The sequence below is a fragment of the Podarcis bocagei genome (assembly GCF_964188305.1).
Source record: "Podarcis bocagei genome assembly, chromosome: 4".
Taxonomy (NCBI): Eukaryota; Metazoa; Chordata; class Lepidosauria; order Squamata; family Lacertidae; genus Podarcis; species Podarcis bocagei.
In genome coordinates, this window is record NC_138128.1 from 3,759,386 (window position 1) to 3,773,558 (window position 14,173).

A 14,173-nucleotide genomic window follows, 5' to 3' on the forward strand; every position below is an offset into this window, starting at 1 on the left:
GGTAGCTGTGAGAACACTGTCCCACCATCTCGTCCTCTGTCGTCCCCTTCTCCTTGTGCCCTCCATATTTCCCAACATTAGGGTCTTTTCCAGGGAGTCTTCTCTTCTCATGAGGTGGCCAAAGTATTGGAGCCGCAGCTTCACAATCTGTCCTTCCAGTGAGCACTCAGGGCTGATTTCCTTCAGAATGGAGAGGTTTGATCTTCTTGCAGTCCATGGGACTCTCAAGAGTCTCCTCCAGCACCAGAATTCAAAAGCATTCATTCTTCGGCGATCAGCCTTCTTTATGGTCCAGCTCTCACTTCAATACATCACTACTGGGAAAACCATAGCTTTAACTATACGGACCTTTGTTGGCAAGGTGATGTCTGAACCATAGATCCATCCAAATGCATGAGAGCTACCCTGTACTCATTCCAGAGATGGTAGACGCCTTCTTCGCCAATACTGTTAATGGCATGGGAGCCAATTCCCTCTGGTGAGATCATATGAACATTCTTTGTGCATCTCAGATGCCACTGTTTATATGCACCATAGGCCATAGCTGAAAGGGGTCTTGCTTGCCCTTGCTGACTAGGTCTCCTGTGTGACTTACTTGCAACTCTGCCATTCTGTTAAATTTCACACTAATACACCTTTTAAATGCAATAATATTATGCCAATGCAGTCACTGGGCAGGCAGACCCTCCAGTGCCACCAACGCAGGCAAAGCCTCAGGAAATTAGACACAAGGCGTGTATGCCAAGACTCAGATCAAATTAATTTCTCCTTTGGTGAAGTAGGAATCTGAACCTCGAGAACATTTATTCTTCTGTTACAAAACTAATCCTCTTTACAATCATGTGTTATGCTAAACTTTCCAGATCCCCCCTTTTGCAAGCCTCTCTAGAACTGGTGCTGGGGAAGCGTTTAAGCCGTGCATCAAAGATTCAAGTCCACACAGACAGATGATTTTTCTTGGAAGTAGGCATTGAACATATACATGATCAAATATTATTTTTAAAAACCCAAACCCTTATAATTTGAACCGCACAGTCTCTGTGTTATGAAAGATTATTTCAGGTCACATTTTATGTAAGAAAATTCATAAAGTAGGTTATTCTAATTTTTCCGGAGCCAATTGTTTTTATAGGACAGCCTCTCTTAACCTGGTGACCTACAGTTATTCTGAACTTCAATTCTTATTCTTATTCTGTGATCTAAAACAGTTGGAGGGTACCAGGTTGGAGTGGGCTGCAAGGTAAAGCACAGTCAGAGAATATCCTAAACGAGGTCCCCTGTAGCCCCATCTTCTATTTATTATTGTTATTGTCATTATTTCATTAAAAGTATATACTGCTTGATTGTAGAAAAAACCTCAAAGCCGTTTACAAAAAAGATAAAACAAAATTATCACTACAAAATTTACACCATAATAAACATACAGAAGGATAGAACTGCAATAAAATAGACTAAAAAAATTTAAATGCCCACAAACTTTCTAAACATCTAGGCAGATTTGTCTACATAAGAATGTCTTCAACAGGTGCCAAACCTTAGCCTGGTTTTCAAAGTAGTAAAACAACTTTAGGCAAGTGCTTGGTTAGATGAGTTGATTACTGCTAGTTTCTACTTTTACAATCCACATGTTATGCATAATGAATTGGTAAATGTGATAGAGTTCTGGGCTGGACTACTACATAACCACCGCAGATTTAAATAACATTTTAAATCCCATTCCTCCCCCGCCCCTGAAGAATTCTGGCAACTGTAGATTATCCTTTACGGAGCTACAAATCCCAGCACGCAGCACCCTTAACAAACTACATCTTGCAGGATTCCTGGGGGCGAGGAGAGAAATGTGCCAGAAATGTATTGTAGGTGTGGAGCAGGTGGGATTCTTTAATGCTTTTTCACACATACTGAAGCTAGCACAGTCTGCTTCCCACAGAGGCCTCTGAGAAACCTATCAGCTCCCCAGCAAATAGTTCCGTGTAGTCATCATAGAATCATAGAGTTGGAAGAGACCACAAGGGCCATCGAGTCCAACCCCCTGCCAAGCAGGAAACACCATCAGAGCACTCCTGACATATGGTTGTCAAGCCTCTGCTTAAAGACCTCCAAAGTAGGAGACTCCACCACACTCCTTGGCAGCAAATTCCACTGTCAAACAGCTCTTACTGTCAGGAAGTTCTTCCTAATGCTTAGGTGGAATCTTCTTTCTTGTAGTTTGGATCCATTGCTCCGTGTCCGCTTCTCTGGAGCAGCAGAAAACAACCTTTCTCCCTCCTCTATATGACATCCTTTTATATATTTGAACATGGCTATCATATCACCCCTTAACCTCCTCTTCTCCAGGCTAAACATGCCCAGCTCCCTTAGCCGTTCCTCATAAGGCATCGTTTCCAGGCCTTTGACCATTTTGGTTGCCCTCCTCTGGACACGTTCCAGTTTGTCAGTGTCCTTCTTGAATTGTGGTGCCCAGAACTGGACACAGTACTCCAGGTGAGGTCTGACCAGAGCAGAATACAGTGGCACTATTACTTCCCTTGATCTAGATGCTATACTCCTATTGATGCAGCCCAGAATTGCATTGGCTTTTTTAGCTGCCACGTCACACTGTTGGCTCATGTCAAGTTTTTGGTCAACCAAGACTCCTAGATCCTTTTCACATGTACTGCTCTCATGATTGATAGCCATTGATAGTGCATCTTTCATGAGTTTGCCTAATCTCCTTTTAAAGCCTCCTAAACTTGTAGCCACTGGCAAACTGTGTTCATTATCTGAGGGTGAATTCCTCTACCCTGCCCCACTGAGCTGATCAACTAATCCACTGATTTGTCTCTTTTCCTCCTGACCCTACATAGACTGCCAGGTCCCCAATGATCTTCTACTCCAATGCTGTTCACGGAACAGTTCGTTCTAAAACATTTAAAGTTCATGCTTTTAAATATTTATCTCATATATTTCACCGTACTGTATCTGAGTGGTTATAATCTGCTAGAGAGAATATTTAAAGCAATTAATTAATTATTTAAAGCACCCATGGGAAACCAATCAAAATCATATCAAAGGAAGGGAGAAGAGCATAAACCAAATTCTGCATTGGAAAGCCTTACGGTGGGGCAGGCAAAACAGTACCCTTCCCGCCCAGAAACCAATGTCCCCACTGTGGAAGGACGTGTTGATCCATAATTGGCCTCCACAGTCACTTACAGACTCATTGTTAAAACCGTGTTTATGGAAGACAATCTTACTCAGCTACAAGTGATCACCAAAGAAGAAGAAGAAGACCCTCCTCCAGATGATATTGGAATACAACTCCCAGCTTCCATGACCGTAGACCATGTAACGCTGGCTGGGGCAGATGGAGGTTGCAGGTCCAGAACATCTGGAGGACACCATGCTGCCAACCCATGCACGAGGTCAAGCCCTCAAATCTGGTGAATCTCAAGGGGTGATGAATTACCGGTAATCTGGGGAATCTCAGGCTGGCAACAAAGAATGACAATTTTGAAAGGTAATCTAACCCTGAAGTAGGTGGTACATGCAGCAGAGATTCATTGGGGGTTGGGGAGGTACATATGGGAGTTGGTGGTACTCCCTAAGGCAGAGGTTTTCAACCTCTTTTGAGTCCACAGCTCCCCTAACCAACTACATTATTTCTGTGGCTCTCCTGTGGGGCTCAGGAGCCCAGTTATGTCACCCCTTGCCTGCAGAGATGGCAGCCTCTCACGCTTTTTTGAACACCTTCCCTTGCGGATAATAATAATATATTTATACCCCACCAATATGGCTGGTGCTTTTGAATTATGGTGCTGGAGGAGACTCTTGAGAGTCCCATGGACTGCAAGAAGATCAAACCTCTCCATTCTTAAGGAAATCAGCCCTGAGTGCTCACTGGAAGGACAGATCCTGAAGCTGAGGCTCCAAGACTTTGGCCACCTCATGAGAAGAGAAGACTCCCTGGAAAAGACCCTGATGCTGGGAAAGATGGAGGGCAGAAGGAGAAGGGGATGACAGAGGATGAGAGGGTTGGACAGTGTTCTCGAAGCTACCAGCATGAGTTTGACCAAACTGCGGGAGGCAGTAGAAGACAGAAGTGCCTGGCGTGCTCTGGTCCAGGGGGGCACGAAGAGGCGGACACGACTAAACGACTAAACAATAACAACACAATATGGCTGGGTTTCCCTCAGCCTCCTCTCCTGTCTCTTCTCCTTGGGAGTCCTCCGGGCAGCTCCTGCTGCCATCCCTGGTCTCTGAGCTGCCCCCCGTGCACCAAGAAGAGGTACCTCCCAGAGGCACCATTTGCCTGTGGAGCTTATAGCCAGGGCTGCTGTAATAAACAGCTGTGCAAGCCTTTGGGAGGCAGAGATGCAAAAGGGCATCAGAAAAAGGAAGGGACGAGGGACAGAGGCCAGGGTTGTCCGCGGCACACGGGTTGAAAACCACTGCCCTAAGGTATCCCTGAACCAAGATTCAAAGGCAAGAACCAACCCTTGACATCAGCGCAAAAACATACAGTAATGGTAACCAGCAGAGCTCTTGGAAGTACAGTGGTACCTTGGGTTACATACGCTTCAGGTTACAGACTCCGCTAACCCAGAAATAGTACCCCGGCTTAAGAACTTTGCTTCAGGATGAGAACCAAAATCGTGCTCCAGCGGCGCAGCGGCAGCGGCAGGCCCCATTAGCTAAAGTGGTGCTTCAGGTTAAGAACAGTTTCAGGTTAAGAACGGACCTCCGGAACGAATTAAGTACTTAACCCGAGGTACCACTGTACTGATGGTATTTGACATTTGACTTGATAACCATACTCAAGGTGAAAACTCCAAATGGGCAGAGAAAATACTTATTGGTTAACTATAAATGCATTAATGATAAGCTATCCTTCAGTGTGAATATTTCCAGGGATGCTGACAAGCTAATATAATAAAATAAAAGATGTTGTTAACATACTTAACAGCCCAGACTCTAGGCCCCAGAGTTACGCGGTATTTCAGACACACAAGAAGAGAGAATTTTAAAGAAAAGCTACATAGAGAAGCAAAGTGCCACCGTGAAAATTGGTACAATTAAAGTGGGGATTTCTGCTAGTCTCGGTTTAATGCTATAACTGCTGTTTACTGTTTCTTTGTGGTCACATGCTAGGTGGTTTCCACACACAAAAAGGTGGGAGGTCTATGCTTTGCAGAGCTCACATCTGTACAATTTATGAAGCTGGCAATGATGGATCATGGAGGCTTACTGCCTTGGAAGGGGGAAGTGGCTTCCATTGCTCCCTCAGCAATAGTCTTTTGTCATTCCAGCATGAAAAACCACACCTGGCAAAACTTCCTCTCTGTTTCTGCTGACTTGATTGTTGCTATCAGCAGGGAGTTTCATTTCACAAATTCATGCTCGAGTTGCATGAACAGGCCGATTCTGCTATGAGCTGCTGCCCATGGCGAGGGATGGGGGGAGGACTGCACCTCAGTGATATCCATGGCTTTGCATGCAGAAGATCCTAGGGTTCAATCCTTGGTCCATCCAGATAGGGCTGAGCACGACCCTTTGCCTGAAACCCTCAAGAGCCATTGTCGGTCAAGAAAATACTGAACCTAAGCCTAAGATGTATGGAAGTGAGAGCTGGACCATAGAGAAGGCTGATCGCCGAAGAATGGATGCTTTTGAATTATGGTGCTGGAGGAGACTCTTGAGAGTCCCATGGACTGCAAGAAGATCAAACCTCTCCATTCTGAAGGAAATCAGCCCTGAGTGCTCACTGGAAGGACAGATCCTGAAGCTGAGGCTCCAATACTTTGGCCACCTCTTGAGAAGAGAAGACTCCCTGGAAAAGACCCTGATGCTGGGAAAGATGGAGGGCACAAGGAAAAGGGGACGACAGAGGACAAGATGGTGGGACAGTGTTCTTGAAGCTACCAGGATGAGTTTGACCAAACTGCGGGAGGCAGTGGAAGACAGGAGTGCCTGGCGTGCTCTGGTCCAGGGGGTGACGAAGAGGCGGACACAACTAAATGACTAAACAACAACAAGCCTAAGAATACCTTCAGTAGGCCCTCCTCCCTCATTGCAACCAGCTGCTGCTATTTTTCCTATTCCTACTGTGCTGTTGTGCACCAGTTGCCATAAACTGCAGGAGGGAGGCCTGCTCTTGTACTCAGCTTCCGCTTATGGGTTTCCCACTGGCATTTGGATCCAGAACAGGATGCTAGACTAGATGGTCCGCTGGCCTGATCTGGCAGGCTCTTCTTGTTTTCTCTTCTTCCCCCTCCCCGTTTGCAAGTTGGCAAGCAAATGAGCAGGCTATGGTGACTCTTCCTCAACACCCCTACTGTTTGCTCTCTGAAATATACTCAGAGTCGAGAGTGGATTTCATGCTCTTTATTCAGCTCATAGTGGTGAGGAGGAATGGAATTCCCCCCAGAATGTCTGCTTTATATACATTATTTACACAGTGGGCCCCACGTGATTGGCTAATTCCGGAATTCACCTGTAGGCCAATCAGGTTGTGGAATCACTTCCATCTGGAGCTGGATTGGGTGGCTCCTGCAGACCAATCATACTGCTGCATTCAGAATCCTATTGTTCTGGGACCAATCAGACTGCTGCATTTTGGATCCTATTGTTCTAGGACCAATCAGACTGCGGCATTTTGTTGTTGTTTTTTTATAAAATATTTTATTAAGTTTTCTGATACAAAGTAAGAAATGAGCAAAATCCCTTCACCAACGAAATAACAAACAAGAAAACCAAAATCAGTATACCAACAATCAATATAGAAAAGAAGAAATAAAAAAGAAATAAAGAAACCCAATCATTCAAAACATTTTTTATATAACTAACTGGACTCCCTCACATCTCCCTTACCCTGCGTTCTTTATAATAAAAATATCAGCAAATTATTACCTTGTTTCATACCTTATTTTGTACTTTTCAAGTGTTATACTTCTAAATTTAAAGTTTTTATCAATTACTTGTGCCTTAAGTTAAACATAATGTTACTTTAAATTTCGACCTTTTCTTTCTTATAACTTAATTTTCTGTTTCACAAAATCTAATTGCTGGAGCCAAATTTTTCTGGATCGTGCAGGTTCTTAACATTCATACAACTTATATTGTTTTTGTAAATAGTCCTTAAATTTTTTCCAGTCCTCTTCCATTGTTTCTTCTCCCAAATCTCGGATTCTGCCAGTCATTTCAGCCAGTTCCATATAGTCCATCAATTACATCTGCCACTCTTCCAGTGTGGGCAAATCTTGTGTCTTCCAGTGCTTTGCGATAAGTATTCTTGCTGCTGTAGTCGCATACATAAAAAAAGTTCTGTCCTTCTTTAACACTTTCTGGCCGACAATGCCCAAGAGGAAGGCCTCTGGTTTCTTAACTAGACTGCGGCATTTTGGATCCTATTCAACTCAGTACATAACACTCACCCACCCTCCCTGGGCTAGAGGGAAAGTGCAATTGAGAATCAGAAGCTGGGCCACTATCAGCTGTGCCCCGTGTCTGCCAGTGTGTGGGTTTCAGCAGATGCCCAACCATGCACGCTTGTGGCGCTGGACCCTCCGTGGGGGTTAAATCTGTGGGCTTTTAAGATGCCAGTGACATTTGTAGCACTGGCCATGTTTTGACTTGGGAAAGGGGGAAAAAGGAATGGATAACATTCCATCTGACACCTGTTTAATAAAAACTCAGGTTGGGGGAAGGAGTTATGTTGCCCGTGTTTCTAGAATACTGTAAACCAGTAGTTAATTTTGTGTTTCAAATCATCCCCCCGCCGATTTCTGCCTTATACTCATGGGTCTGTATTTAAAAAAATAAACAAATGATGTCCAAATGGGTACAGCAAATATCCAGGTGTTTCCATCTAGCTACAGAAAAATGAAAGCTTTCTAGAAAACCAGACAAGCAAAGACATTAAGAATGAGGAATGAGGTGTCAGAGATTGATCTATGGATCCATATTTTTTTATTATCAAAATAGGCTGCTAAGATACGCCCCAGTAGTGTAAGCCCATATATGGCTCTGGGGCTGCAGCAGCAGAAATAGTAGTCAATGAATTCACCCTTAATGCAGATGGGCAGCTCTTAAGAGTATATGAAGAACCCCAAAAGGGGCCCATCTAGTCTAGATCCCACAACTTCCCAATGATTGCTCTTCCACTGTATGCCACAAGAGGAATTGCTGCTGACATTACAGGGGGATAGACCATTTTTGGTGTGTACATCCAGTTATGTATTGAAGTTCTCACCCTGGCCACCAGGAGTATCGTCTATATAGTTTTCACTCAGGTCCACGTCAGTTACTTTAGGGGGGAAACCCTGGACTGTTGTTGCTACAATGTTAACAGCCGGCTGCCTATAAAAGCAGGCCGGCTGAGCTGTTTGCTGTTCAGTTCTGTTCTGGCCTGTGAATAAACAAGAGCTGTTTGAAGAATCGCTGTGTCGTCTGATATGTTCACCCACAACTTAACACTGGCGATGAAGGTGGGATCGATGGACATCAGAGCACAGCCAGACGCAGCCACTCTCTGAGCTGAGCTGAATCATGGAGCTGAAACACTGAGCAAAATCACGGAGCAGAACCAATTCAGAGCTGACCGTTCTGGCTAGAGCACTGTGTTCCATCCATCGCCCATGGCTTCACTCGTGCCTCTACCGCTGTTTGCCCCAGCCTCTGAATCATGGGACTCCTACCTCGCTCAGTTCGACTGCTACCTCCAAGCAAATGAGCTTACAAGAGGGTCTGTAGAGCAGAAGCGGGGCCTCTTCCTCAGCCTTTGTGGCCCCGAAATGTTCGCGACGGCCAGAGCACTGATTGCGCCTTTAGCAGTCCAGGCAGCGCCGTGGGACACAATTCAAGAGAAGCTCTGCAACCACTACGCTCCAAAGCTGTCCAAGATTGCTGCCCGCCATGCATTCTACCACTGGAACCAGGCATAGGGGGAGTCAATTAACAACTACACCACCGTCCTGCGACAGGCTGCAATGCACTGCAAGTTCTGAGACTTAGACGATGCCCTGATGGACTGAATCGTCTGCAACGGCGTCTCCTCGCCAAGCCAGAATCGGAAGGCAACCCGGACTCTGGTACTGGCCCTCGGCGATTCAGCAGGGTTTCCAAGTGCCCAGCATATTTAAATGATTATGTTCACTGTACAAACTGCACATGTAAAGCTGTATGGTGAATAGGGTCAATTAATATGCTTATGTGCCTTACTGAAACCAATAAGGGTATTGCTGTATGTAATGGAACCATTATGGTTGTAACTAATGCCTTATCTTGGTGGGGAGGGGTGTTATGTATTGAAGTTCTCACCCTGGCCACCAGGAGTATCGTCTATATAGTTTTTACTCAGGTCCACGTCAGTTACTTTAGGGGGGAAACCCTGGGCTGTTGTTGCTACAATGTTAACAGCTGGCTGCCTATAAAAGCAGGCCGGCTGAGCTGTTTGCTGTTCAGTTCTGTTCTGGCCTGTGAATAAACAAGAGCTGTTTGAAGAATCGCTGTGTCGTCTGATATGTTCACCCACAACTTAACACATCCCATTATGGTTTGTCCACACTAGTGGGTGTGGCATGGCCATGAAGGCGGAGAATGGACAATTCACCAAAGCATCCATTAAAAAAAATTAATCTTAAAAAGTTTTAATTTTCACTTGTGCAAGTTAAAATGCTACTGTTTAATCAACCCAAACACTTTTTACTTTTTTTTTTTTTTTTGCAGAAACCTGAAGTGCAAAAGTGGCTCAAACAGCAGCAGCGGAAAAGCCTAGACATGTTTTCTTGCTAATTAAAAGATCAATCAAATATAATAAACATTGGGACAACATCGTGTCATTGAAAAGGTCATGGTGAAGGTATCCCAAAGTGGCAATAGGTTCACCAACTCAGTGCAGCACCTGTCAAAACCATGTGTCTTGAAAGACAGAAGATTAGCACTAAAGACATTGTGCTACTCTTACATTCTTGTCTTAAGTGAGTTTATGTGGTTTGAGAAAACCACACAGAACAACCACACAGAAGAGAACGAGTTGATCATGACATAGCTGCTGTAACACTCTGTTAAGATAGTGCAACATTTTTTCCACTCTGCATGTGCAGGGTGCTCTCAGACATACCGTATGTATGCAATGTTTATCACTCAGCAACAGTCTTGTGGGCAATTGTTTTCTCAATCCAGGTAGATGGCAAATTACGGGGTCAGGGTTCTGCAGCTCCTGTGGTATCTGGTTTGGGGGAAGAGGGAGAGTTTTCTAGAATTTGTTTTATTTTCTGATTAGCAATCTGCATGGATCAGTATTTTCCTCTACAAGAGGAAACCCACTTTACAGTATGTAGCAGCCGTAGTTATGTACATAGCTCACCTCAACCTAACAACTAAATGGCTATGGAACTCCTCTCCATTCAATTAATACATGAGGTAAGAAGCCGCTAATAAAAATTATTAATAACCTTGATAGGGAGTCTTGCCTCCTGGGAAGTTTCTCAGCTTGCCTACCCTGTTTTTCCACTGGCTAACTTCCATGCAAATCAATGGCCTACAATATTTTCAAAGTGCATCTCCATTTGCAATTGAAAATGATCCACTCTTATTTTCCTGGAAGAGATGGAAAGATTGTAATGATCCAGCTGTTCACGGGAAAGTTCACAGGAAAGTCCCACAGGTAACCCCCCTGAGGTCTAAAGAAGCTGGTACTCTTGCAGTTGCCCTTTTCCAGTATTAGTATGACTGAAAAACAGATGTACTTATCTTTAGGGGGGGCTGGACAAAATGTGCCTGTTTTTTTTTTTAAAGAAAAAGATTGTTACAGATTTCTAAAAGCAGATTTAGCATATAAATTAATTTAATAATTTATATGGGTTTTCCCCACCCACTTCCTGTTTGGGGTTTTTTTTTCCAAGCTCAGGGCCAAGCCACATGTGACATAATTTTTTTTTTTTTTTTGCATTTAACATGAAGGTAGGTGATGTTGTTTTTAATGCAAACAGCACCAGCTGTGTGGGGATGAGGTTGATAATTGCTGTAATCACTGCAGGTGGGAAAGCAGAGTGTAACCCTTTCCTCCCCTACTAAGGAAAATCATTTGTGTGAAAATGGGTAGTTGCTTCCTGTGGAAATATTTAATTTGCAAATACTAGCCTCAGGGAAGGACTTCTCCTTAGGACCTCAGCAGGATATTAAATTTAAGGCTCAGTGGTAGAGTTTATGCTTTGGTGTAGAAGCTCCCAGGCTCAATGCTCAACAACATCAAGTAAGGCTGGAAATGTCCCATTTGAGATTCTGGAGTGCTGCTGCCAATCAGTGTGGACAATAGTGAGCTAGCTGGGAGCTTCTTATATTCTCCACCTCAGCGGTCAGCAAACTTTTTCAGCAGGGGGCCGCATGTAAAAACACACTGATTCCCAGATCATCCGCAAGCCAGATTGAGAAGGCAATTGGGCCAGATCCGGCCCCCGGGCCTTAGTTTGCCTACCCATACTCCACCTGCTACAATCCTGGTAATTATCAGCCCACCCAAAATGCACTACTGTATTTGCATTTTTAAAGAACCTTTATGGTGAATGCAGATACTGCGCTTCACTTCTAGTTTGGCTTTCAGCCCGTGTTAAACAACTATATTTCGGATATACCAAATGTGAATTAAAACAGAACTTGTGTGAGCCAACTTTCTTCCTTCGCGTCTCTCCTCAAAACCTAGCTTTCATGAAGAAGACATTAGAACCTCTTTCTCCCTGAACCCCACTGTTGCCAAGCATAAGTAAAGTGAAATAAATATAACGTGCTGTATATGCATTCCCCTGTTTCCCCTCTGATTCCATCTGTCTCCCTTGTGTTGAATTTTAAAATTGTAAGCTCCTCGGGGCAACGGCCAGTTCTCTTACACTTCGTAAAGTGCCAAACGCCCATGCAGGTATGATGTTATATAACTAGCTAGCTAACTCATAACAGCTGCAAGCAAACATATCCAAGATTTGGAAGACGGCAACCTTTTTGTGGCAAAGATTGGAGAGTCAGAATCTGTGGACATGCAAAAACCTGCTTTATTCAGTCTAGTGCTTGTTCCAAGCAGTTGCTTACAAGGAGGAAAGAGAGAAATGGCTGGGAAAGAATTAAGTACCTCTGCTTTCTGGCAGTCTTTTGAGACTATATATATATATTGTCCCTGATTATTTTAAGACTACTTATATATATATATAAGTACCGTATATATCCCTGAGTGCCATTTTACACGTTCAAATTAACAGGAACCACTTGCTTCCCCAAGACAGAGAGGTCACTCCTCAAAGATGTAAAAGGGAAGCTTTCGGACTTTATAGCTAATAATAAGGGTGGTCACTTGATGGATAACACAAGGCTGTGGAGTTGGGGTTTTATTTTTTTGCCTTTGAAGGACTTGGCAACCACCTTTCTCCATAACTTCTTCATCTGTGTTCTTTGCCCTTTGGTTACTGGCAAGTAATAAAAGCTGCTGGCTTCCAAATGCCCTTATATAATGTAGGTGGTTGCAGAAACAAGGAGAAACAAGTCTTGTGACACCTTAAAGTCTTAACAAATTTATTTTGTCACAGCAACATATTTTCTGCGCTCTGCAGGGGGAGGGCGGGATATAAATAATTTTAATAATAATATTTATGTTTAGGCGAGCCTACCCAGATATGTAGAAAGCTGGTGGGTGTTTAACCTTATCTTTGAATGTTTCAAATAGCTGATTTGATTGATGATTTTATTATCTTTCGTAAGCAGCTCTGGCATGTTTTCCCCACCCCTGACCATCAAGCAGTATATAAAATTTTATGTAATAAATATTCGGGCCACTTTGTCAGGTGCAACAAAGCGAAAGAGGAATGGCGGGCCTTGTGATCTGGTTTCAGGGGAAAGGCTTAGAAAATGACGGTTAAGTGGCGAGAGGATCGGAGCCCCTTCACTGCGCTGCATAAAACCTCTGCCAAGTGCGAAGGAAAGGCAAGGCCACTTAGGTCCCTCTAACTTCTGTGACCAACCTAGACAGCATCTTAAAAAGCAGAGACATCACCTTGCCAACAAAGGTCCGTATAAAGACACAAGATCTACCCACTCTGGAAGAATGGCAGATGAAGGTGATAGACTACATGGGACTGGCTGAAATGACCGGCAGAATCCGTGACCAGGGGAAAGAGACGGCGGATGAAGACTGGGAGAAATTTAAAATTTATCTCAAGAAACATTGTAAAATTAATGAATGTTAAAATGTTGAGGTTTTTGAAAAAAGGGGATTACAGCTGTAAAATATTAAGTAAAGGAAAAGAATAAGGGAAAATTTGATAAAATCAAGGGGCAGGATTTGCTGAAACAAAATTTGGAAATTGGGATGCAGAAAGGGGAGGTATGGGGAAGTCGGTGAAGTAAGGTTTAAGAAAAAAGGATTTGAAATTATACATGTTTGTTTATGTGTTTGTTTGTTTCTATTGTGTAATGTTTGTGTTTATAAAAACTGTGCAAAAACAAATAAAAATTCTATAAAAAAAACCACAAAGGTCCGTATAGTTAAAGCCATGGTTTTCCCAGTAGTGATGTATGGAAGTGAGAGCTGGACCATAAAGAAGGCTGAACGCCGAAGAATGGATGCTTTTGAATTCTGGTGCTGGAGGAGACTCTTGAGAGTCCCATGGACTGCAAGAAGATCAAACCTCTCCATTCTGAAGGAAATCAGTCCTGAGTGCTCACTGGAAGGACAGATCCTGAAGCTGAGGCTCCAATACTTTGGCCACCTCATGAGAAGAGAAGACTCCCTGGAAAAGACCCTGGTGTGGGGAAAGATGGAGGGCTCAAGAAGGGGACGACAGAGGATGAGTTTGGACAGTGTTCTCGAAGCTACCAGCATGAGTCTGACCAAACTGCGGGAGGCAGTGGAAGACAGGAGGGCCTGGCGTGCTCTGATCCACGGGGTCACGAAGAGGCGGACACGACTAAACAACAACAACTTCTATGAGGAGCGAGGCCATTCCTTCATCTTTCCCGCCCTTCTCAGGCAGCGCATTTTCTTTTTCCCGCCTTTTTCGCGTCCCTCCCCTCCCCCACGGCCGTTTAGCTTCGCTTCCCTCAGAAACTCCCCGCGGGCGATCGGCTCCGCCACCGCCTCAGGTGACTGAGATAACATTGAAATAAAAATAAAAAAACCCTCCTTTGTTTCCGTCGCTTTTAAGAAGGCTGT